This window comes from Canis lupus, chromosome 9 (assembly GCF_011100685.1).
Source record: "Canis lupus familiaris isolate Mischka breed German Shepherd chromosome 9, alternate assembly UU_Cfam_GSD_1.0, whole genome shotgun sequence".
NCBI lineage: Eukaryota > Metazoa > Chordata > Mammalia > Carnivora > Canidae > Canis > Canis lupus.
In genome coordinates this window covers 29,377,629-29,401,576 of record NC_049230.1, presented here as the reverse complement: position 1 = coordinate 29,401,576, position 23,948 = coordinate 29,377,629, and the positions used below count along the sequence as shown (strand labels likewise).

General features: G+C 37.2%; 1 long non-coding RNA gene across 3 annotated transcripts in view; it reads left to right on the top strand.

Annotated features, from left to right (window-relative positions):
* The window catches only part of LOC111097538, a 119,032-nt gene that overhangs the window by 70,169 nt on the left and 24,915 nt on the right, over nucleotides 1-23,948 (top strand). Inside the window, exons 1-2 of one of the 3 annotated variants that reach the window (XR_005364053.1) lie at nucleotides 15,754-15,877; nucleotides 20,090-20,160. This is a non-coding gene — a long non-coding RNA (uncharacterized LOC111097538). Of the gene's footprint in view, nucleotides 1-15,753; nucleotides 15,878-18,606; nucleotides 18,686-20,089; nucleotides 20,161-23,948 lie in introns of those variants that run through there. The other 2 variants (XR_005364052.1, XR_005364051.1) reach the window with 2 other exon arrangements.

Here is a 23,948-nt window from a genome sequence, read left to right as displayed (position 1 = left end):
CAAAGACTGTAGTGAGAGATGAAGAGGGACACTATATCATACTTAAAGGATCTATTCAACAAGAGGACTTAACAATCCTCAATATATATGCCCCGAATGTGGGAGCTGCCAAATATATCAATCAATTATTAACCAAAGTGAAGAAATACTTAGATAATAATACACTTATTCTTGGTGACTTCAATCTAGCTCTTTCTATACTCGATAGGTCTTCTAAGCACAACATCTCCAAAGAAACGAGAGCTTTAAATGACACACTGGACCAGATGGATTTCACAGATATCTACAGAACTTTACATCCAAACTCAACTGAATACACATTCTTCTCAAGCGCACATGGAACTTTCTCCAGAATAGACCACATATTGGGTCACAAATCGGGTCTGAACCGATACCAAAAGATTGGGATTGTCCCCTGCATTTTCTCAGACCATAATGCCTTGAAATTAGAACTAAATCACAACAAGAAGTTTGGAAGGACCTCAAACACGTGGAGGTTAAGGACCATCCTGCTAAAAGATAAAAGAGTCAACCAGGAAATTAAGGAAGAATTAAAAAGATTCATGGAAACTAATGAGAATGAAGATACAACCATTCAAAATCTTTGGGATGCAGCAAAAGCAGTCCTAAGGGGGAAATACATCGCAATACAAGCATCCATTCAAAAACTGGAAAGAACTCAAATACAAAAGCTAACCTTACACATAAAGGAGCTAGAGAAAAAACAGCAAATAGATCCTACACCCAAGAGAAGAAGGGAGTTAATAAAGATTCGAGCAGAACTCAACGAAATCGAGACCAGAAGAACTGTGGAACAGATCAACAGAACCAGGAGTTGGTTCTTTGAAAGAATTAATAAGATAGATAAACCATTAGCCAGCCTTATTAAAAAGAAGAGAGAGAAGACTCAAATTAATAAAATCATGAATGAGAAAGCAGAGATCACTACCAACACCAAGGAAATACAAACGATTTTAAAAACATATTATGAACAGCTATACGCCAATAAATTAGGCAATCTAGAAGAAATGGACGCATTCCTGGAAAGCCACAAACTACCAAAACTGGAACAGGAAGAAATAGAAAACCTGAACAGGCCAATAACCAGGGAGGAAATTGAAGCAGTCATCATAAACCTCCCAAGACACAAGAGTCCAGGGCCAGATGGCTTCCCAGGGGAATTTTATCAAACGTTTAAAGAAGAAACCATACCTATTCTCCTAAAGCTGTTTGGAAAGATAGAAAGAGATGGAGTACTTCCAAATTCCTTCTATGAGGCCAGCATCACCTTAATTCCAAAACCAGACAAAGACCTCACCAAAAAGGAGAATTACAGACCAATATCCCTGATGAACATGGATGCAAAAATTCTCAACAAGATACTGGCCAATAGGATCCAACAGTACATTAAAAAAATTATTCACCATGACCAAGTAGGATTTATCCCTGGGACACAAGGCTGGTTCAACACCCGTAAAACAATCAAGGTGATTCATCATATCAGCAAGAGAAAAACCAAGAACCATATGATCCTCTCATTGGATGCAGAGAAAGCATTTGACAAAATACAGCATCCATTCCTGATCAAAACTCTTCAGAGTGTAGGGATAAAGGGAACATTCCTCGACATCTTAAAAGCCATCTATGAAAAGCCCACAGCAAATATCATTCTCAATGGGGAAGCACTGGGAGCCTTTCCCCTAAGATCAGGAACAAGACAGGGATGTCCACTCTCACCACTGCTGTTCAACATAGTACTGGAAGTCCTAGCCTCAGCAATCAGACAACAAAAAGACATTAAAGGCATTCAAATTGGCAAAGAAGAAGTCAAACTCTCCCTCTTCGCCGATGACATGATACTCTACGTAGAAAACCCAAAAGTCTCCACCCCAAGATTGCTAGAACTCATACAGCAATTCGGTAGCGTGGCAGGATACAAAATCAATGCCCAGAAGTCAGTGGCATTTCTGTACACTAACAATGAGAGTGAAGAAAGAGAAATTAAGGAGTCAATCCCATTTACAATTGCACCCAAAAGCATAAGATACCTAGGAATAAACCTAACCAAAGAGGTAAAGGATCTATACCCTCAAAACTATAGAACACTTCTGAAAGAAATTGTGGAAGACACAAAGAGATGGAAAAATATTCCATGCTCATGGATTGGCAGAATTAATATTGTGAAAATGTCAATGTTACCCAGGGCAATATACACGTTTAATGCAATCCCTATCAAAATGCCATGGACTTTCTTCAGAGAGTTAGAACAAATTATTTTAAGATTTGTGTGGAATCAGAAAAGACCCCGAATAGCCAGGGGAATTTTAAAAAAGAAAACCATATCTGGGGGCATCACAATGCCAGATTTCAGGTTGTACTACAAAGCTGTGGTCATCAAGACAGTGTGGTACTGGCACAAAAACAGACACATAGATCAATGGAACAGAATAGAGAATCCAGAAGTGGACCCTGAACTTTATGGGCAACTAATATTCGATAAAGGAGGAAAGACTATCCATTGGAAGAAAGACAGTCTCTTCAATAAATGGTGCTGGGAAAATTGGACATCCACATGCAGAAGAATGAAACTAGACCACTCTCTTGCACCATACACAAAGATAAACTCAAAATGGATGAAAGATCTAAATGTGAGACAAGATTCCATCAAAATCCTAGAGAAGAACACAGGCAACACCCTTTTGGAACTCGGCCATAGTAACTTCTTGCAAGATACATCCACGAAGGCAAAAGAAACTAAAGCAAAAATGAACTATTGGGACTTCATCAAGATAAGAAGCTTTTGCACAGCAAAGGATACAGTCAACAAAACTCAAAGACAACCTACAGAATGGGAGAAGATATTTGCAAATGACATATCAGATAAAGGGCTAGTTTCCAAGATCCATAAAGAACTTACTAAACTCAACACCAAAGAAATAAACAATCCAATCATGAAATGGGCAAAAGACATGAACAGAAATCTCACAGAGGAAGACATAGACATGGCCAACATGCATATGAGAAAATGCTCTGCATCACTTGCCATCAGGAAAATATAAATCAAAACCACAATGAGATACCACCTCACACCAGTAAGAATGGGGGAAATTAACAAGGCAGGAAACAACAAATGTTGGAGGGGATGTGGAGAAAAGGGAACCCTCTTACACTGTTGGTGGGAATGTGAACTGGTGCAGCCACTCTGGAAAACTGTGTGGATGTTCCTCAAACAGTTAAAAATATACCTGCCCTACGACCCAGCAATTGCACTGTTGGGGATTTACCCCAAAGATACAAATGCAATGAAACGCCGGGACACCTGCACCCCGATGTTTATAGCAGCAATGGCCACGATAGCCAAACTGTGGAAGGAGCCTCGGTGTCCAACGAAAGATGAATGGATAAAGAAGATGTGGTTTATGTATACAATGGAATATTACTCAGCTATTAGAAATGACAAATACCCACCATTTGCTTCAACGTGGATGGAACTGGAGGGTATTATGCTGAGTGAAGTAAGTCAGTCGGAGAAGGACAAACATTATATGGTCTCATTCATTTGGGGAATATAAAAAATAGTGAAAGGGAATATAAGGGAAGGGAGAAGAAATGTGTGGGAAATATCAGAAAGGGAGACAGAACGTAAAGACTGCTAACTCTGGGAAACGAACTAGGGGTGGTAGAAGGGGAGGAGGGCGGGGGGTGGGAGTGAATGGGTGACGGGCACTGGGGGTTATTCTGTATGTTAGTAAATTGAACACCAATAAAAAATAAATTAAAAAAAATAAAAAAATAAACAGTCTGCATAGAATTATACAGTTTTATTAATCTATATGTTTTGTGGTGAATTATTTATTTTTTACTTATTTGTTTTTGTATATTTTTTTATTGGAGTTCAATTTGCCAACATATAGGATATCACCCAGTGCTCATCCCGTCAAGTGCCCCCCTCAGTGCCCGTCACCCAGTCACGCCAACCCCCCCCACCCACCTACCCTTCCACTACTCCTTGTTCGTTTCCCAGAGTTAGGAGCCTCTCCTGTTCTGTCACCCTCACTGATATTTCCCACGAATTTTCTCTCCTTTCCCCTTTAATCCCTTTCACTATTTTTTATATTCCCCCAATGAATGGGACCATATAATGTTTGTCCTTCTCCGATTGACTTACTTCACTCAGCATAATACCCTCCAGTTCCATCCACTTCGAAGCAAATGGCAGGTATTTGTCATTTCTGATGGCTCAGTAATATTCCATTGTATACATAAACCACATCTTCTTTATCCATTCATCTTTCGATGGACACCGAGGCTCCTTCCACAGTTTGTTTATTGTGGAACTTGCTGCTATGAACATTAGGTTGCAGGTGTCCTGGCGTTTCATTGCATCTGTATCTTTGAGGTAAATCCCCAGTAGTGCAATTGTGAGTCATAGGTATCTCTATTTTTAACTCTTTGAGGAACCTCCGCACAGTTTTCCAGAGTGGCTGTACCAGTTCACATTCCCACCAACAGTGCAAGATGGTTCCCCTTTCTCCACATCTTCTCCAACATTAGTTGTTGCCTGCCTTGTTAATTTTCCCCATTCTCACTGGTATGAGGTGGTATCTCATTGTGGTTTTGATTTGTATTTCCCTGATGGCAAGTGATGCGGAGCATTTTCTCATATGCTTGTTAGCCATGTCTATGTCTTCCTCTGTGAGATTTCTGTTCATGTCTTTTGCCCCTTTCATGATTGGATTGTTTGTTTCTTTGCTGTTGAGTTTAATAAGTTCTTTATAGATCTTGGATACTATCCCTTTATTTGATACGTCATTTGCAAATATCTTCTCCCATTCTGTAGGTTGTCTTTTAGTTTTGTTGACTGTTTCTTTTGCTGTGCAGAAGCTTTTTATCTGGATTAAGTGCCAATAATTCATTTTTGCTTTTGTTTCCCTTGCCTTCATAGATGTATTTTGCAAGAGGTTTCTATGGCCAAGTTCAAAAAGGGTGTTGCCTGTGTTCTCCTGTAGGATTTTGATGGATTCTTGTCTCACATTTAAATTTTTCATCCATTTTGAGTTTATCTTTGTGTATGGTGTAAGAGAATGGTTGAGTTTCATTCTTCTGCATGTGGCTTTCCAGTTTTCCCCAGCAACATTTATTGAAGAGATTGTCTTTTTTTTCCAGTGGATAGTCTTTCCTGCTTTGTCAAATATTAGTTGACCATAGGGTTGAGGGCCCATTTCTGGGTTCTCTATTCTGTTCCATTTATCTATGTGTCTGTTTTTGTGCTGGTACCACACTGTCTTGATGATCCCAGCTTTGCAATACAGCTTGAAATCTGGCATTGTGATGCCCCCAGCTCTGGTTTTCTTTTTCCATATTCCCCTGGCTATTCAAGGTCTTTTCTGATTCCACAGAAATCTTAAGATGATTTGTTCCAACTCTCTGAAGAAAGTCCATGGTATTTTGATAGGGATTGCATTAAATGCATAAATTGCCCTGGGTAGCATTGACATTTTCACAATATTAATTCTTCCAATCCATGAGCATGGAATATTTTTCCATCTCTTTGTTTCTTCCTCAGTTTCTTTCAGAAGTGTTCTGTAGTTTTTAGAGTATAGATCCTTTACCTCTTTGGTTAGGTTTATTCCTAAGTATCTTATGGTTTTGGGTGCAATTGTAAATGGGATTGACTCCTTAATTTCTCTTTCTTCAGTCTCATTGTTAGTATAGAGAAATGCCACTGATTTCTAGGCATTGATTTTATATCCTGCCACACTGCCAAATTGCTGTATGAGTTCTAGCAATCTTCTGGTGGAGTCTTTTGGGTTTTCTATGTAGAGTATCATGTCATCGGCAAAGAGGGAGAGTTTGACTTCTTCTTTGCCAATTTGAATGCCTTTAATGTCCTTTTGTTGTCTGATTGCTGAGGCTAGGACTTCCAGTACTATCGTGAATAGCAGTGGTGAGAGTGGACATCCCTGTTATGTTCCTGATCTTAGGGGAAAGGCTCCCAGTGTTTCCCCGTTGAGAATGATATTTGCTGTGGGCTTTTCACAGATGGCTTTTAAGATGTTGAGGAATGTTTCCTCTATCCCTACACTCTGAAGAGTTTTGATTGGGAATGGATGCTGTATTTTGTCAAATGCTTTCTCTGCATCTATTGAGAGGATCATATGGTTCTTGTTTTTTCTCTTGTTGATATCATCTATCATATAACCTTCTGATCTCTGTTTTCAATTTCTGGTCTCTGACCTCAGCAAAATCAACTAAGGTGAAATTTACTTATGTCATGGTTGATAGTCTTGACTCAGCCCACTAATACAGCCACTCTGCTCTGAACAAAATGACTAGAAAGAAGAACTTACCACAAAAGAAAGAATCAGAAACAGTACTCTCTACCACAGACTTACAGAATTTGAATTACAATTCAATGTCAGAAAGCCAATTCAGAAGCACAATTATAAAGCTATTGGTAGCTCTGGAAAAAAGCATAAAGGAATAAAGAGACTGCATGACTGCAGATTTTAGACCTAATCAGGCCAAAATTAAAAATCAATAAATGAGATGCAATCCAAAATGGAGGTCCTAACGACGAGGTTTAATGAGATAGAAGAGCGAGTTTGTGACATAGAAGACAAGTTGATGGCAAGGAAGGAAGCTGAGGAAAAAAGGGAAAAACAATTAAAAGACCATGAGGAGGAAAGGCTAAGGGAAATAAATGATAGCCTCAGAAAGAAAAATCTATGTTTAATTAGGGTTCCAGAGAGCACCGAGAGGGATAGAGGGCCGGGAAGCATATTTGAAATAATCATAGCTGAGAACTTTGTAACTTGGGAAGGGAAACAGGCATTCAGATCCAGGAGATAGAGAGGATCCCCCCCCCCCGAAAATCAATAAAAAACCCTTCAACACCTCGACATTTAATAGTGAAACTTGCAAATTCCAAAGATAAAGAGAAAATCCTTAAAGCAGCAAGAGACAAAAGATCCCTAACTTATATGGGGAGAAATATTAGATTAACAGCAGACTTTTCCACAGAGACCTGGCAGGCCAGAAAGGGCTGGCAAGATATATTCAGGGTCCTAAATGAGAAGAACATGTAGCCAAGAATACTTTATCCATTGAGGCTCTCATTCAGAATAGAAGGAGAAATAAAGAGCTTCCAAGATAGGCAGAAACTGAAAGAATATGTGACCACCAAACCAGCTCTGCAAGAAATATTGGGGGGGGGGGGGCTCTGTAAAAGAAAGAGGAAGCCCAAAGAAATAATCCACAAATATAGGGACTGAATAGGTATTAAAATGACACAAAATTCATATCTTTCAATAGTAACTCTGAACATGAATGGCCTTAATGATCCCATCAAAAGACACAGGGTTTCATCCTCAAACAGTTAAAAATATACCTGCCCTACGACCCAGCAATTGCACTGTTGGGGATTTACCCCAAAGATACAAATGCAATGAAATGCCGGGACACCTGCACCCCGATGTTTCTAGCAGCAATGGCCACTATAGCCAAACTGTGGAAGGAGCCTCGGTGTCCAACGAAAGATGAATGGATAAAGAAGATGTGGTTTATGTATACAATGGAATATTACTCAGCTATTAGAAATGACAAATACCCACCATTTGCTTCAACGTGGATGGAACTGGAGGGTATTATGCTGAGTGAAGTAAGTCAGTCGGAGAAGGACAAACATTATATGTTCTCATTCATTTGGGGAATATAAATAATAGTGAAAGGGAATATAAGGGAAGGGAGAAGAAATGTGTGGGAAATATCAGAAAGGGAGACAGAACGTAAAGACTGCTAACTCTGGGAAACGAACTAGGGGTGGTAGAAGGGGAGGAGGGCGGGGGGTGGGAGTGAATGGGTGACGGGCACTGGGTATTATTCTGTATGTTAGTAAATTGAACACCAATAAAAAAAAAAAAAAAAAAAGACACAGGGTTTCAGACTGGATAAAAAAGCAAGACCCATCTATTTGCTATCTACAGGAGACTCATTTTAGACCTAAGGACACCTACAGCCTGAAAATGAAAGGTTGGAGAACCATTTACCTTCAAGTGGTCCTCAAAAGAAAGCAGGGGAAGCAATCCTCATAACAGAAAAAGTTTATTCCAAAGACTGTAGTAAGAGACGAAGAGGGACATTATATCATAGTTAAAGGATCTATTCAAGAAAAGGACCTAAGAATCATGAATATTTATGCCCCTAATGTGAGAGCTGTCAAGTATATCAATCAACTAATAACCAAAGGTAAGTTATTATACTGAGATAATAACACACTGGGAGACTTCAACACAGTGCTTTCTGCAAATGACAGATATTCTAAGCAAAACATCTCCAAAGAAACAAGAACTTTGAATGATACACTGGACCAGATGGATTTCACAGATATTACAGAGCCTTCTCCAGAATAGACACATACTGGGTCACAAATCAGGTCTCAACTGATACCAAAAGTTTGGGATTGTACCCTGCATATTTTCAGACCATAATGCTTTGAAACTTGAACTCAATCACAATAAGAAATTTGGAAGAAACTCAAACACATGGAAGCTAAAGAGCATCCTGCTGAAGGATGAAAGGGTCAACCAGGAAATTAGAGAAGAACTAAAAAGATTCATGGAAACTAATGGAAATGAAGATACAACCATTCAAAATTCTTGGGATACAGCAAAAACAGTCCGAAGAGGGAAATACATCACAATACAAGCATCCCTCAAAAAATTGTAAAAAAAACTCAACAACACTAGCTAACCTTGCACCTAAAGGAACTGGAAAAAGAACAGCAAATAGAACCTACACCAAGCAGAAGAAGAGAGTTAATAAAGATTCAAGCAGAACTCAATGAAATAGAGACCAGAAGAATTGTAGAGCAGATCAACAAAACCAGGAGTTGGTTCTTTGAAAGAATTAATAAGATAGATAAACCATTAGCCAGCCTTATTAAAACAAAAAACAAACAAACAAACAAAAAACAAACTCTAAGTAAGAAAATCATGAATGAAAAAGGAGAGATCACAACCTATACCAAAGAAATACAAATGATTTAATAAACATTATGAGCAGTTATATGCCAATAAATTAGGCAATCTAGAAGAAATGGATGCATTTCTGGATAACCAAGTTACCAAATTACCAGAAATGGAACAGGAAGAAATAGAAAACCTGGACAGGCCAATAACCAGGGAGGAAATTGAAGCAGTCATCAAAAACCTCCCAAGATACAAAAGTCCAGGGCCAGATGACTTCCCAGGGGAATTCTAACAAATGTTTAAAGAAAAAACAATACCTATTCTGCTAAAGCTGTTCTGAAAGATAGAAAGGGATGCAATACTTCCAAACTCGTTTTATGAGGCCAGCATCACATTAATTACAAAACCAGACAAAACCCCACCAAAAAGGAGAATTATAGACCAATATCCTTGATGAACACAGATGCAAAAATTCTCAACAAGATATTAGCCAACAGGATCCAATAGTACATTAAGAAGATTATTCACCATGACCAAGTGGGATTTATCATCCGGATGCAAGGCTGGTTCAACCCTCACAAAAGGACCACTAAAGTCAGAAGCAAAATTTAAAACAAAGTAGAAAAAAAATACAAAGTAGTAAAAAATAAAAGGCCATGAATCCCAAAGAAGAAGAGAGAAAAAAAAGAAAAAGAAAGGAGAAGAAAAAATAGGGGTGGTGGTGACTGGGAGATGGTGGTGGTGATGACATTGTAGTGCAGGGAGAATATAGTCTACCTGAGTGTTTTTTGAGGGTGATCCTTTTGGTTCTGAGTATATTAAGTTCTGTATGTTAGAAGATGCTCAGTCCCAAATTTATATAAACCAGAAATACTTGTAGAGGGTCCCAACATTGACCACCCAAACATAAATGATATAAAAGAGGAGGGCAGAATGGGAATGAGGAATCTCACAGAATGAACCAGCACAGAATACCACTTGGTTCTGGGTGTATACTGGTCATGTTTTAGAAGGTATTAACTTCTGCCATTGTATAACAAAATGAAGCAGAGAAAACAAACAAACAGCAAAAAGAAAACAAAACAAAAAGACATATCTTGTATATCTCCCAAAATTAAGTTGAGTATGTTGAAGGGAATCTAGAAGTGGGAAATATATCTAGGACCTGTAATTGTAGAAATATGAAAGTCAAAAAGGAAGAATCTTAAAAATGAAGAGGTGGTAAAATATTGTAGTTTAAGTGGGAAAAGAGAAAAAAATTGAAATTTATAGTCTGATATAAAAACAGGTTGTACTGGAAAAAGGAAGAAAAAACTATAGGAGGGGTACCCTCTGGTTCTATATACTGTAGATCCCTTGACTTTCCCTGGAGCTATCCAGCACTGCTTGGTCAAGAACTTGCTCTTCCCCTGTTCTTCCAACAGGTCTTCTGGGGGAGGGGCCTACTGTGCTGAGTCTCAGGTGTGTGTACCTGGGGTGGTGCTCTGCCTCCTGCCGGGTGCTGGGCTCAGTGGGAGCTGTTTATCCTGTGAGGCCCCTGTTCCCTGGTGGTCCTGCCCCTCCCAGGCACAGGGTGACACCAGGAGGAACAACAACACTGGTGGTGGCCAGGTCTCCAGCCCTAGACTCAGCTCACCCAGTAACTACCACAGTCTCTCAGTCCACACTGGCCTAGATGTTCCAGGGGCTGGGGCACTGATCTGCACAGCTCGGGGTGCCCGGTGGCAGGAACATCCTTGCTGTCTGGTGCCCACCCCGCCTCCACCTGTCCCCGGGGGGACTGCAGGGTCCTGGGCTGTGTCTGCTCTGCGCCCTGGGATCCTGGGCTGCTGGAATCCCGCTCCCTGGGCCTCGGCTCCCGAAGGCAGTAGGGTGCAGCCTCCTCTGATGGGAGCCCCCGCCTGACCCACCAGCTCCAGCCCTTTCCGAGATTGGCCCACAGTCTGTGGCACGCTCTACCCCCGGCGCACCTCCTCTGTTAGTGACTCTGGGAGACTGGAGGCCCCACTAACCCTCCTTCATTTCTGCCAGGTTTCCCTGCCAACCACCCTTCCATTGGGAAGAATCCGGTGTGGATTTTTAAAGTTCCTGCTTTCCCAGGATTGGACTTTCCCGTCCTGGAGGCTCTCGCTGCCCCGCCTTAGCCTGGCTCCTGGAGCGTCCCCTCCCCCTGGATTCTTTTTTATTTTATTTTTTTCCACCTTCCTACCTTGTTAGAAGTGAAAATCCTTCTCTCTGTAGCGTTCTGCTGTTCTCTCTGTAAATCTCAGGTCGATTTCGTAGTTTTTCAGGATGATTTGAAAGTTATATAGGTAAGTTGGTGGGGCCAGGTGAGGTGAGGACCCTACTCCTCTGCCATCTTCTCAGCTCCATATGGCAAAATTTTTAAAAGCCAATGTTTGAATTACCTATACAAATGGGAAAGGTAAGTTGAGTTGCAGGGTACAAACTACAAAATTCAAATATAAGAAGGAAAAACCTAAATGATCCAGACATAAAATAAATCAAAACACAGTTTTTGAGGCAAACTGTGTTCAAATTTGTACTTTTGGTCAATTGTGTCTCACAACATGTAACTTAAAAAGAAGTGCCAATCTATAAAGATTTCTTATGAGTATCCTCATCTGGATAAGTGCAAATAGTACCCTATAAACTCAGAAGCCTACAAAATGCCTTCAGCTCTTTTAAGTTTTTAGGACCTCACAAAAGCAATGGTATTTATATGTTACCCAGCACTGTTTCCCCAGCTTTGTTCAGAAAGCAGTTATGCTTCTGTTCGGCATCTGCTGACCTCTCTGATCCTGTTATTTTTCTATGAAGCCTGCTTGACAACAATCACACGGCCTTTAATCAGAACTGTTTTTAAGCCGGTGATGTGCCAGCAGTATGGTGTGAAAAGCTTCGGATCCACCTGGTTTCCATTCATCCAATTCCAAATACATTTTAAAAATGTCAGCTATGTTCAAGTCACTGGCAGAATGTTAGGAAAACTTGGAAATGACCAAAGAGCTTCTTCGGTGCTCTTTCAAAGCAGTGATGAGTTTGTCCTTTTGATTGACTTTCTATTGACAAGGCTATTTTATAAGTCTAAGGGGCAGAGATTAACTTGTAGATTTATGTTGGGTTGTAATGCAAATAATTTCTTTCTAGTAGAATAGATAATCACAAAGGTTATGGTTTATTAACCTATTGTACGTGAACCAGTTTTGTGTCTTATCCAGCAATCTTATCCTCTATTTCCTTATTAAATGTTCCTTAAATTCTATTGAACCAGGTTTAACATTGCTCCATTAGCTAATGAGTTAAATAATCTTAGACATGTGTTCATTTTACATTTTTATGAGAGGCATGTTATTACCTTTTAGGAAGTTATATATTAGGATTATCCTACCTAGGTGCTATGTCTCTGATTCCTTATTAAAATTGAGAACAACTTAGAAGGTATGAGTGAGAATAGAGAAAAACCTGCCATTCTGCTGAAGGTAATTAGGGTAGTTGTGTTGATGTTTGCATGTAGCAAGAGAGAAACCCGAATGATAGTTGATACAAGTTTAAAGAAAATATTCCAGGGTGCCTGAGTGGTACAATCAGCTAAGCATCTGACTCCCGATTTTGGCTCACTTCTGAACTTAGAGTTGTGAGACTGAGCCCCTACATCAGGCTCCATGCTCAGTGTGGAGTCTCGTTGAGTTTCTTTTTCCCTTTCCCTCTGCCCCTCCCTCCCCACTCAAATAAGTAAATAAATCTTTATATATATATTTCCAAGTTAGAAAAAGTAGTGCATGTCTCTAAAAAATTTTTTTTTGTCTCTAAAAATTTTTAATGGATGTTATTTCTATAGTGTACATATGAACAGTTTTCATAGTAACCATTGAACTGTTACAAAGCCTATACTATATTTATTCTTACAAATTTCCTACTGCTGCTCTCCTCAAAAACTTTTGAGAGCTGTAGGAAGAATAATTACATCTACATATGAATGACCTAATACAATGATACAATGAGTTTTTCCACCTACACAAAGGAGAATCCTATAAAAGAACAATACTCTCTTTAAGTCAACAGAATTCATAGTGACAACCAAAGTCTTCACAATTAAATTTCTCAATGGAAAGTTATTAAATTACTAGATAATTTTTAGAGCAACAACCAGAGTTACAATCATAACCATTGAAATCAATTCTGTGAAATATATGCATAGCCTTCTATTTAATGCAAGATAACAGAAATCTAGGGCACCAAATCTAATGATGCCTGATTCTCCATCAGGGCTAACAGACTGAATTTAATGCAAAGGATTTTACTACATTGTTAGCCTGTCCACTTTGCCAAGTGTTTAATACTAAGAGATTTTTTCCGTAGAGTGATTACAGCTGTGTTTCAAATTTAGATTTCTGTTTCTGGATAGTTAACTATCAAAATTGCTTTTAATTTAATGACCTGCCAATGGATGGATATTACATTTGTGCTTCTCCTAGAGGAATAGGGTATATCTATATAGATTCATTTTTTTTCATTTTAGTCATTCTTTCAGCATAAGAGGATTTCTCCAAACATTGGCCTGAAGATTTGCTCGATTAGACTATTTTAAAATTCTCATTCTACAAAGGATTTTTCTTTCCTTGCAATTAGCCACCCTTCCTATTGGATAACACTTTAAAAAACAGCTTTTACATTTAAAAAGTTCCAAATATGATATGATCAACTGGGATATTTTGATATAAATGTTCAATAATTTTCTTCTGTGTATCCAGTTGTGGCATCAAAGTCTAAAGATTTAGTTTTATGACTAATCTCACAGATCATAATATTATGCATTGAAAAGGATACCACCCTGTTTTGTGAGACCTTTTCCCCTTATCTACCATTTCAGACATTTGGTGAAGGTAGATGTTGACTGACCAACAATTAAAATTATGGGGAAAAAAATTTCATTGATGAAAGTGTGTTGCCTTCTAGAGAACAGAAAGTGAATAAGAGACAACTAAAAAACAACTGCAATCAGATGCTTTTTGGGAAATTTTTCTAGTTACAAAAAGAAAAAAATTGTCGGTAAAAAAAAGATCATTTAGTTCACATTTAAATTTCAGAAGAGGAACAATCCTAAGACATTTTGCTATTTGCAAAATGTCTAGAATTGATTCATCGTGCCCTCTGGGCATATTGAATAATTAACCTTGATAAGGTAGAAAAGACTGATAAGCGTTTAGGATTTCTGTCCTTTAAGGGTTTTGCCCCCTCCCACCCCATTCACACTTCAAATTGTAGTCTTTGCAGAAATTCTAGCATTTAAGCTTCTTCTATGGAAGTTGGAAAATATTCCAATGATTTGGGATCATTCTAGTATAATCTGAAATACTTAAAAATCAAAATGTCAAGGTAAAACGAACGATCCTACCCTATGCCATGTTTGGATCTCAAGGAAAACATCTCAAATAATACTTTATTCAGGTAGTCATTTCTTTGATCCAGAATCTATTTCCTTATAAATTCTATCCATTGTTTTTGATTCTGCCCTCTGATTGTTTTTCCATATTTGTACCAGATCTGTGAATCACAGTGCTTGCTAAATAAAAGGTTCACAGCACCTTTTATTTACTTATTTTTTAAACATTTTATTTATTCATGAGAGACACACAGAGAGAGAGATAGGCAGAGACATAGGCAGAGAGAAAAGCAGGTTCCTTGTGGGAAGCCCCATGTGGGACTCGATCCCAGGACTCCAGGATCACAACCTGAGCCAAAGGCACATGCTCAACCACTGAGCTACCCAGGTGTCCCTCACAGCACCTTTTAAAGAAAGTTATATCACCTATATATTCAGTAATGGCTAAACTATCAACTTTGGTATGGTCTTGGGCCAAAACAGGAGTTAAGTCAGTGGGAATCTCACTCATCGATGCTTCTATTGTGAATTATTAAATAGCTTGAAGTAGTGGGAGTAGAAATGAAACCATCCACAGAGGAAGGATGAAACTTAAGAGTATAAGTCATCTGAAGCCTAAATAAGGAAAAAGAAGGTACTCTGAGTAATCAGAAACTTAAGGATAGAGAAGCACATGTATGAAATAGAGGGCAACAAAGCTTGCTGATGGTGAAATAAGCAGCAAGAAGATGCCTCAGAGGACAATAACAAAAAGTAGAATGATGCTGGTAACAGTAATAAAGCATAGATTAAAGGGCAATGAGTCCATATTCCAAGTTCTGGATTTAGTTTGTTTCAGTGAGGTTCAATGTTATATCTCTTCTTGGATGATTTCTATGTGAATCTTGTCTACCATATTGATTGTCATAATAACCACTATCCCTATATTACTCTAGTTATTTTAAGAAAGGCTCTGTTCTTTTTAATTACAAAAACCTAATTCAAACAACATGAGAGCTACTAAGACACCAAATGCCAGTGTTCATGTCCCCATGGATTTTCTGTATATTATACCAAATATTTCCTCTTACTCTAATCATTGACGACAGTTTGATGTTCTTTGAAGTGGTTCCTCATGGTACTGTTTGAGAATACCAATAAGAATGTTGTAACAAACTCACTAAGACATGGCATTTCATGTAACCACAGAGCTTTTTGCTCCTTGAAGACTAAATTCTTGCCAGCAATGGTGATACAAAGTAAAAGACATTCTGAAAAGCAAAAGAGAAATAAAATTGTTTTGAAGGTATAGAATATGAAATGATAAGGTAAATTGCAAATTAGATCAAGGAAGTCCGATTGTAAAAAAAAAAATGATCAAGCATCTTCATTTTTCTTCTGGCTATGGTGGAATCATGAAGACTCAATTTTCTGCCCACCTCAAGCAATCCAAAATGTGGACAAAATATGTGCAACGTGGTTTTCTGACATGGGATATCAGGCGACACAGGACAGTGATAGCTGATAGGAAGAAATGAATGAGGTGAGTAAAACAATTGCCCAGGTACTTCCTGGGAGAGTTTCTAGGCAGCAACATAGGGAAAAAGGATGTGAGAAGAATATGGAGTCTCCTTGAGTTCAAGAGGCTGAACTTGGGAGTTCAGAGAGTCCAGGCAGTTTAAGGTCACAGTGTGTTGAAGAGAAGAAAGCCGCATGGAAAACTTCAGAAATATACAGAAGGTTCCATTAGAGTCTTCAGCCAAATATTGCTCAGTGATGATATGTGATGAAACTATCCAAGACTGGAAAAAGAATTACACACACACATACACACATACACGGGACAACTCTGAGAGTTCATACATCTTCATATTCTCACTAGCCAGTGTAAAGCTTTCCTTAACCCAGTGACATGGCGGAAAGCACTTCAAAGAGCTCTTCCCTTAATCGTGAAGCAGTTACACTAGACTTACATTAAAAGCTTTTCTGTTGTCACTTAAAAAAAATCAACTAAAAAAGTTGATTCCATGTACCTTAACTGTGTGTCAGAGCAAAGCTACAGATATTTATAGCAATATAAAATGTTGAGCACACAAAAGACAAACACAGTACACAGTGTTTGTCATCTAGTCACGAGGGTCCAGGCATGCAACAAAGCAAGAAAATAGGGCACATAATGAGAAAATTCAATCTATAAAAACATATGGAAATAAAAGAGATGATAGAATTAGTAGACAAAAACATTTATAGTTATTATAATATTATTCTGTATGTCCAAAAAGGTAAAAGATTAAGCTTGTTAAATAGACATATGAGATGTAAAAAGACCTTAATGAAATTTCTAAAATTAAAATTATAATGACTGAATGAGAAATGCATTGAAGATATTAATAGTATGTTAAACATGTAGATCAAAGGTTAATGAACTTGAAGAAAACTCAGTAGACACTATCCAAAATGAAACACAAAAAGGATAAAAAAATAAATGTGAATCCTCCATTCAACAAAAGAATAATATGCATATTTTTCAAGTGCAGATGGAACATTTAGCAAAATGGACCGTATTCTGAGCCACAAAATTAGTCTCTGTTGAAAAGGATTTAAATCATACAAAATTGCCTAGTTCAGTGACTAGAAAATCAATAACCAAAATATATTGGGAAAATGCCCAAATATGTGGAAAGTAAATAGCACATTTCTAAATAACCCAGAGGTCAAAGAAGAAATCAAAGGGGAATTGGAGGATATTTTGAAGTGAATAAAAATGAAAGTAAGACATCAAAATTTATGAGATGCAGATAAAGAAATATCTAGAGGTAAATTTATAGAACTAATAACCTGTATTAGAAAAAAAAAAGTTTCAAATGACCTGATCTTCCAGCTAAAGAAACCAGAAAATGTAGGGCAAATTAAACTCAAAGTAAGCAATAGAAAGAAGATTTGAACAGAAATCAACGCAGCCAAAAATAGAGAAACAGTAGAGGAAAAAAAATCAATGAAATTAAAAAGAGTTTCTTTGAGAAGACCAATAACATTTATAAACCTCTAGTCAGACATACTGGGGAAAAAATGAGAGAAAAGGCAGGTTACCAAACACTGGGAATGAGAAGGGTGATATCATTAAAGTTTTTATATATATTAAAAGAATACTGGGATATATTATAAATAACTTCAAGTCAACAAATTTGGCAACTTAGATGAATGGGAAAATTCTTTGAAAGAAACAAACAACCTGGAGAGTATTATTCTAAGTTAAATAAGTCAGAAAGAGACAGATATTATATGATGTCACTTACATGTGGAATCCAAAAAAAAAAACCAACAACAACCCAAACACCAGAAGATAAAAAAAAAAAAAAAAAAAAAAAAATGAACTCAGAGTAGAATGGTTCTGGGGAATAGGAAAAAATGAGAAGAGGTTGGTCAAAGCCTGTAAACTCTCGGTTATGAGTAAGTTCTGAAGATCTAATTTGCAGCATGGTACCTATAGTTAGTACTACTCTTGTTTACTTGAAATTTGCTGAGACAGTACATCTTTCTGACCAAAAAAAGGTAACTATGTAAGGTGATAGCTATATTAATTAAATTGATTGTTACAATCCTTTCACAATGCATGTGTATATCAAATTATTACATTGTACATTTTAAATACATTACAGTTTTGTCATTACACCTTACTAAATCTGGCAAAAATAAGGTAACTTAAATATATATATTTGAAATTGAATTTGTACTTAAAAATCTTCAGAGCATGAAAACTCCAGACCCAGAGGCATTGCTAGTAAATTCTTGATTGTAATGTTGGAGGAAGGTAGACATATGTCACAACTTCTCATATTCTACTTGTTAAATTTGTGCAGCTTTTGCATGCCAGTTATACCTCAATAAAGCTGTAAAGAAGAATCAACCATTTCTAAAAAACAGAAAATTAAAAATTATACTCAGGTTCAGGTAATTATTATTATTATTTTTACTTTTGCTACTTAATAGAATATCCTTTCCTTTGTAAGTTCCTCAATATGACTTTTCCCTTAGGTTATAGTTCTTATATTTAGCAATATAGCATTTTGTATTAACATAGCAATAATGCATTTAGCATTCTTACATTTAGCAATATATTTAAATCCTCAACACTACTACATTTTCTGTAGTTGGCACTCAATAAATATTTGTTGAAGGAATGCATAAATGAAATGCATATTAAATTCGACGCAAAAATATTACATATATATTTCTAAATATTGTCTTTTTTTTCTTCCAGTATTCTTTCATTAGGATTTTAGATTTTTACTCTGGAACACTCTTATTTGTCAAGTTTGGGCATATCTCCATGGCTTCCTCTTAACTATAGGTTTGTGTCTCAGCTGCTATTGGAAAGCTCACTTGGATTTCTCATGATAAATAATTTATGTCTCATTTTTGTGTAAACCCTAGAGAACCAAAGGAATTTTAAAAACTATTTTTCTTGCTTTCTGACTTATTTATTTTATGACTCTGGCATAGGGAGCACGACTTTTAGAAGTTTCAGTCTGCCTAGAAATGGTATGAATAGTTTTTAAGAAAAATGAAATATATTTAAGTGACAATGGGATAGCAAGAAATAGTGGTAGTTTCCATTTCACAGATAATGCTCTCAGAAAGGGGCTGTAGTATATATCTCCTTTCAACATTTATTGAGCAACTAAATGTGCAGGAACCTATACTATTTGCCATGAAGGTAAAAAGGTGAATGAAGCTCTTTCCATTGCCCTTAAAGACTGACAGTTTTGAAGTTCAGTGAGTGAGAAAATATGGTTGCATGGCAGAGTGGGATCAGCCTAAGTTTTGGAGTAGGATGACCTGGGTTTGAGTCCCAGCTCAAGGACTGAAACATATTTTCTTTTGAGAGGAGTGCGTTACAGTGTTTTCTGGGCTTGTTTTTTTTTTTTTTTTTTATAAATACAATACTGTAAATGTATTTTCTCTTCCTTATCATTGTTTTAATAACATTTTCTTTTCTCTAACTTACTTTTTTGTAAGAATACAGCTAAGTATATAATATATATAACGTGTTCATCGATTATTTATGCTATCAATAGGCTCCGATCAACAGTAGGCTATTAGTTATGCTTTTTTGGCAGTTAAAAGTTCGATGCAGACTTTTTAAAGATTTCTTTATTTTAGAGAAAGAGAAAGCAAGCGCTAATGGGGGGAGGGGCAGAGGGAGAGAGAATCTCAAACAGACTTCCTGCTCAGTGTGGAACCTGTGACAGGGCTGTATCTCACAAATTTAAGATCATGACCTGAGCTGAAATCAAGAGTCAGATACTTAACTGACTGAGTTACCCAGGAGCCACTATATGCAGATTTTGAATGCTTGGTGCCCTTCAGCCCCTCTTTTTCAAGGGTTACCTATACTTATGCCCAGCCTGTCTGAGCAGAGGTAGTGAAGCAGCTCCAGTGCAGTTGGTCGATTGCGTGGTTTGTAGGTGGTATGGGGATGAAAAGAGCAGAAGAGGAAGACTAAGTCTAGCCACATTATTTTACATGAGGAAACAAGATTAATAAATCATGCTGTTATGGCTGAATTTTTTATTTATTATATATTTTAAGTCAAAACATTCATAACAGAAACAGTGAGATATGCAGAGAAAAATTCCACCATCTAAACCTGAAACTATGTTAAATTTTTTTCATCTCATGCACAAGGTTGAATAACTGCAAACCAAGTGACTTTCTTTAACATGTATATTCTATGTTTGTTTGCCTCCCACAGAAAACATGAAGCTCTATGAGGCCAGTGGACCTGTACATCTTGTTGACATATTGACAGCAGTTCTTGTCAAGGTAACTGACTTAGAGTAGAAACATAATAAATGTGTTGCATTAACAAATAAATCAAAGAAGTTCAAAACGAAGAATAAACGGAATAATATAATGTGATAAGAGCTTTGTAAATTTCATCATGCCACATCAATATTATGAAAAGTACTAACTGAGGGATGCCTGGGTGGCTCAGTTGTTGAGCATCTGCCTTTGTTTCAGGTTGTGATCCCAGGGTCCTGGGATTGAGTCCCACATCAGGCTCCCCGTGGGGAGCCTGCTTCTCCCTCTGCCTATGTCTCTGCCTCTTTCTCTGTGTCTCTCATGAATAAATAAACAAATGTACTAAATGAGGTGAGTAGATAAAACCAAAATGCTTTATAAATGAGGTATTTTATCAGCTTTTTTAAATATAAAAATAATTGAATAGACCGAAAAGGACAAGAAGGAAGATAAACACCATGGGAACAGAATCAAGGAAAGGGCACAGTGAGAACGTGTTTTTTTTCATGAGTGGAGTAACAAGGGAGTCCTGATGGTCTTCATGTTTCAAATATTTGTTCACTGAGACATCGAATTCCATGATTGATCATTAGTCTGTTAGCATCTCTAACTTGGAATTGTTGCTGATATTGAGAGAGAAGCTTTTATTTACTTTGAAATTAAATCTAATTTTTCAAAGTAAATCCTATATAAAGAAACAGATCATATATGAAATTCATATATAAATCATATATAAAAAGAGAAGTCATTTTAAAAGCACTTATAATGAATCTTAACATTTCACAGCCCCAACCCATAGCCCTAACTCCCCCAAAACCGATTTTCATCCTAATTTTTAGGAGTTCACTTCTGCTATTTCTTCCTGTATTTAGCCTATTTCATTCTAAATAATATACCCATCTTAACTTCTGGTTTTATCAGTTTTAGATATTATCAACTTTAGGTTACTCAGAATGTGTAGTCTGTGAAAATGCAGATAAACATTTAGCTCCTTTCGTAACCTCCATCCTAAAGTTGTTTCTGTTTTTCCAATAGTTATCTTTTAGCTTCTGTGTTGTGTCTGAAAAAGCAGTGTCTGTATTATTGTAACTATTGTTTTTTGTTCAGATACAAAGTCTGCTATCAACACATTTCTTGGTTAAAAATTTTTAAATGATTTTTTTTTCCATTTGATTTCATTGGAGGTATTGGTTCCTGTTTTGTTCCCCTGAGTTTCAACGGCTTTGTTCATTTTCAATATATATATTTTTTCCTTCATTTAACGTGTTAATTGGTAGTTTGCCTGGATATTCCTTGGAGACCTCTGGTCACAGAGTCCAATCTGAATTAGGTGTTTTCTGGGCCCTGTTTTATGGTCATCATTCTGGAACTTTCCTTTACTATTCCCCTGGCTTCTTGAATTAACCTGTTTTGTAACTAGGAATTCCAGGTAAGTACTTTTAGAAAGTCAGGTCTGTATAGAGGATGTGAGAGATGCAAAAGACTCCAGAAATAATCTAGTCCAATACTTTTATCTTACTGATCAGGAAACTGAGGTTTAGTGAAGCAAAGTGATTTGTCCGAGATCTCCAAATAGATAGTGACAGAGTAGGAATTATAACTTATCTTGAGGCCTAGAGCTTCTCAACACTTCTGGAACCCAGATCATTCATTATGCATAGAGGGAAAGAAACATTTAGCTCCTTTCCGAACTTCCATTCTAAAATTGTTTGTTTTTCCAATAGTTATCTTTTAGCTTCTGTGTTGTGTCTGAAAAACAGTGTCTATATTATTGTAACTATTGTTTTTTGTTCAGACACAAAGTCTGCTATCAACACATTTCTTGGTTAAAAGTTAATAGAGAATAAATAGCTATTCTCTATTTAGTTCAGAGTATGGAGGTTTGAGTCTTTTCTATGGAAGTTATTACTTTTTTTCCCCCTGTATTTTATGTTATATTCAGTCCTTTAGGGATGCTCTGATAGATATCATTTGTTGAAAAAGGTAAATAGCACTTTGCTTTGTATTTCCACAGTAAGAGAGTTTCCTGAAACAGTGATAAACACTCATTTTGCATGACTTGGTTATATATTTCAGAAAATGATCTGTTAGCATTTCTGGACTCAGACATGCCTCCAGGTTGATGAATTGAGATTCTTATTAGTTTTATTCTCTTTGTGTATGTGTGCTGTTGATTTTTTTTTTAATGAGGTTCAGTAAGGAAATATACAATGTGAATTTCTAAGTCAACACTGTTCATACTCATGAACTGGTCTCTCTAGTACCACTTTCAGATAAGCATTATTGCAGCCATGATGAACATAGCCAGAAATGTTCCAAACAGCTGTGCAGCTATGACAACCACCAATTAAAGTGTGGCTCCAGATGTTCCATACTCAGAACTACAGCTCTACAAGGTGGCTGCTGCATGAAGTAGATGACATTAGAGCTGCCAGTTTTGGCCTATCTTGTGGTGCTTATACCAGGGAACCATTAGTTCTCACCTACCTACAATGCTGGTGTCCAAGCTAATTGCAATCATAGCTCACACAGCCAAGAAAAGAAGAAAAAAGGGCTGTCTTAAATGGATCCACCTCTCACTGAGGCTCATGAGGTTATTCCAATAAGGATGGAAAAGCAGTCGGAAGCAGCCCTCCAATCCTTTGATGTGTTTCCTGCACACTGCCCCATCTTTCCTGGCCAGATATTGTCAGGTTTTCAGAAAAACAGGCAAACTGCTCATCATGAAAAATTTGTCAGCATTCTATTTCCATGTAAAAGAATATTCACCACAGAATTTGAGAGATTATACACTTTATTCTCACATAATACCTTCTCCTAAAGTCAGGTGAGTATAGGGTTGTGGATTAGACATTTATATGACCTATGAAGAGAAAAATTTTGATTTGTAAACTTTTGCTCAATATTTATATAAACCTCAGTGGAGGATACACATTCTGAGGCCAATAAGTCCCAGAGCCCAACCTTGAATTCCAAAGATTAATAAGGGGGTCCGGAAAAGAAGATGAGTGCTTCCTAGTGTTGGAAAGGTACTGAGAATTCTCTGGATAATATTACAAACTATAATTCCTATTGTGAACAGGGGTCTGAACATCTCTGGCATTTATAAAAATTTTTACTTTTCTGGATGGACATAGACTGACTGCATAGTCACTGAGAATTAATATTGTACAAGAGCGATTTTTATGTGTTTTATGTTTAATTAAATATTTACTCATTAGATAAGCAGAAAGAATTCTCAATCTGCACTTCAAAGGTGGCAGGGTTTGGTTTGCTAACATCTACCCTGAGCTATTCTGCTGAAGTCTTGGATCCTCCTCCCTCTCCTACCATCTTCCCTGGCATAAGTACTGGCCAAATAACTTGACTTGCTTTACAGTGAGCCTCATCCATGCTCTGAGATGGGACGGAGTATTGGAAATGTGGTAGGTAGGGAAGTAACTCAAGTAGAGTAGGGATTTATTCTGTGTTGGTTTGAAAAAGAGAAATCTGTGTCCCTTCTAGAACTAAGCAAAATAAGGCTGAGAACTGGAATTTGTTAATAAAAGGATTGCATAAATTAACTTATTTTTATATTTTTCCTTATAACCTTGAGGACAATATATTAAACAGTTTTAAATATATCTTTTGTTACTACTGCTTAGAGAAATTTGATATCCTGACAGAGCTTTGTGTTATAGAAAATAAAATACCCAGGCTATTAAGAAAAAGGATTCCTGCCCCATATACCATATTCTCTTTCCCATCGATGCTAATCTGGAGTTGATACCCTATTGAGGGGGCAGTTTTATAGCAGATTTAGGCAGTGA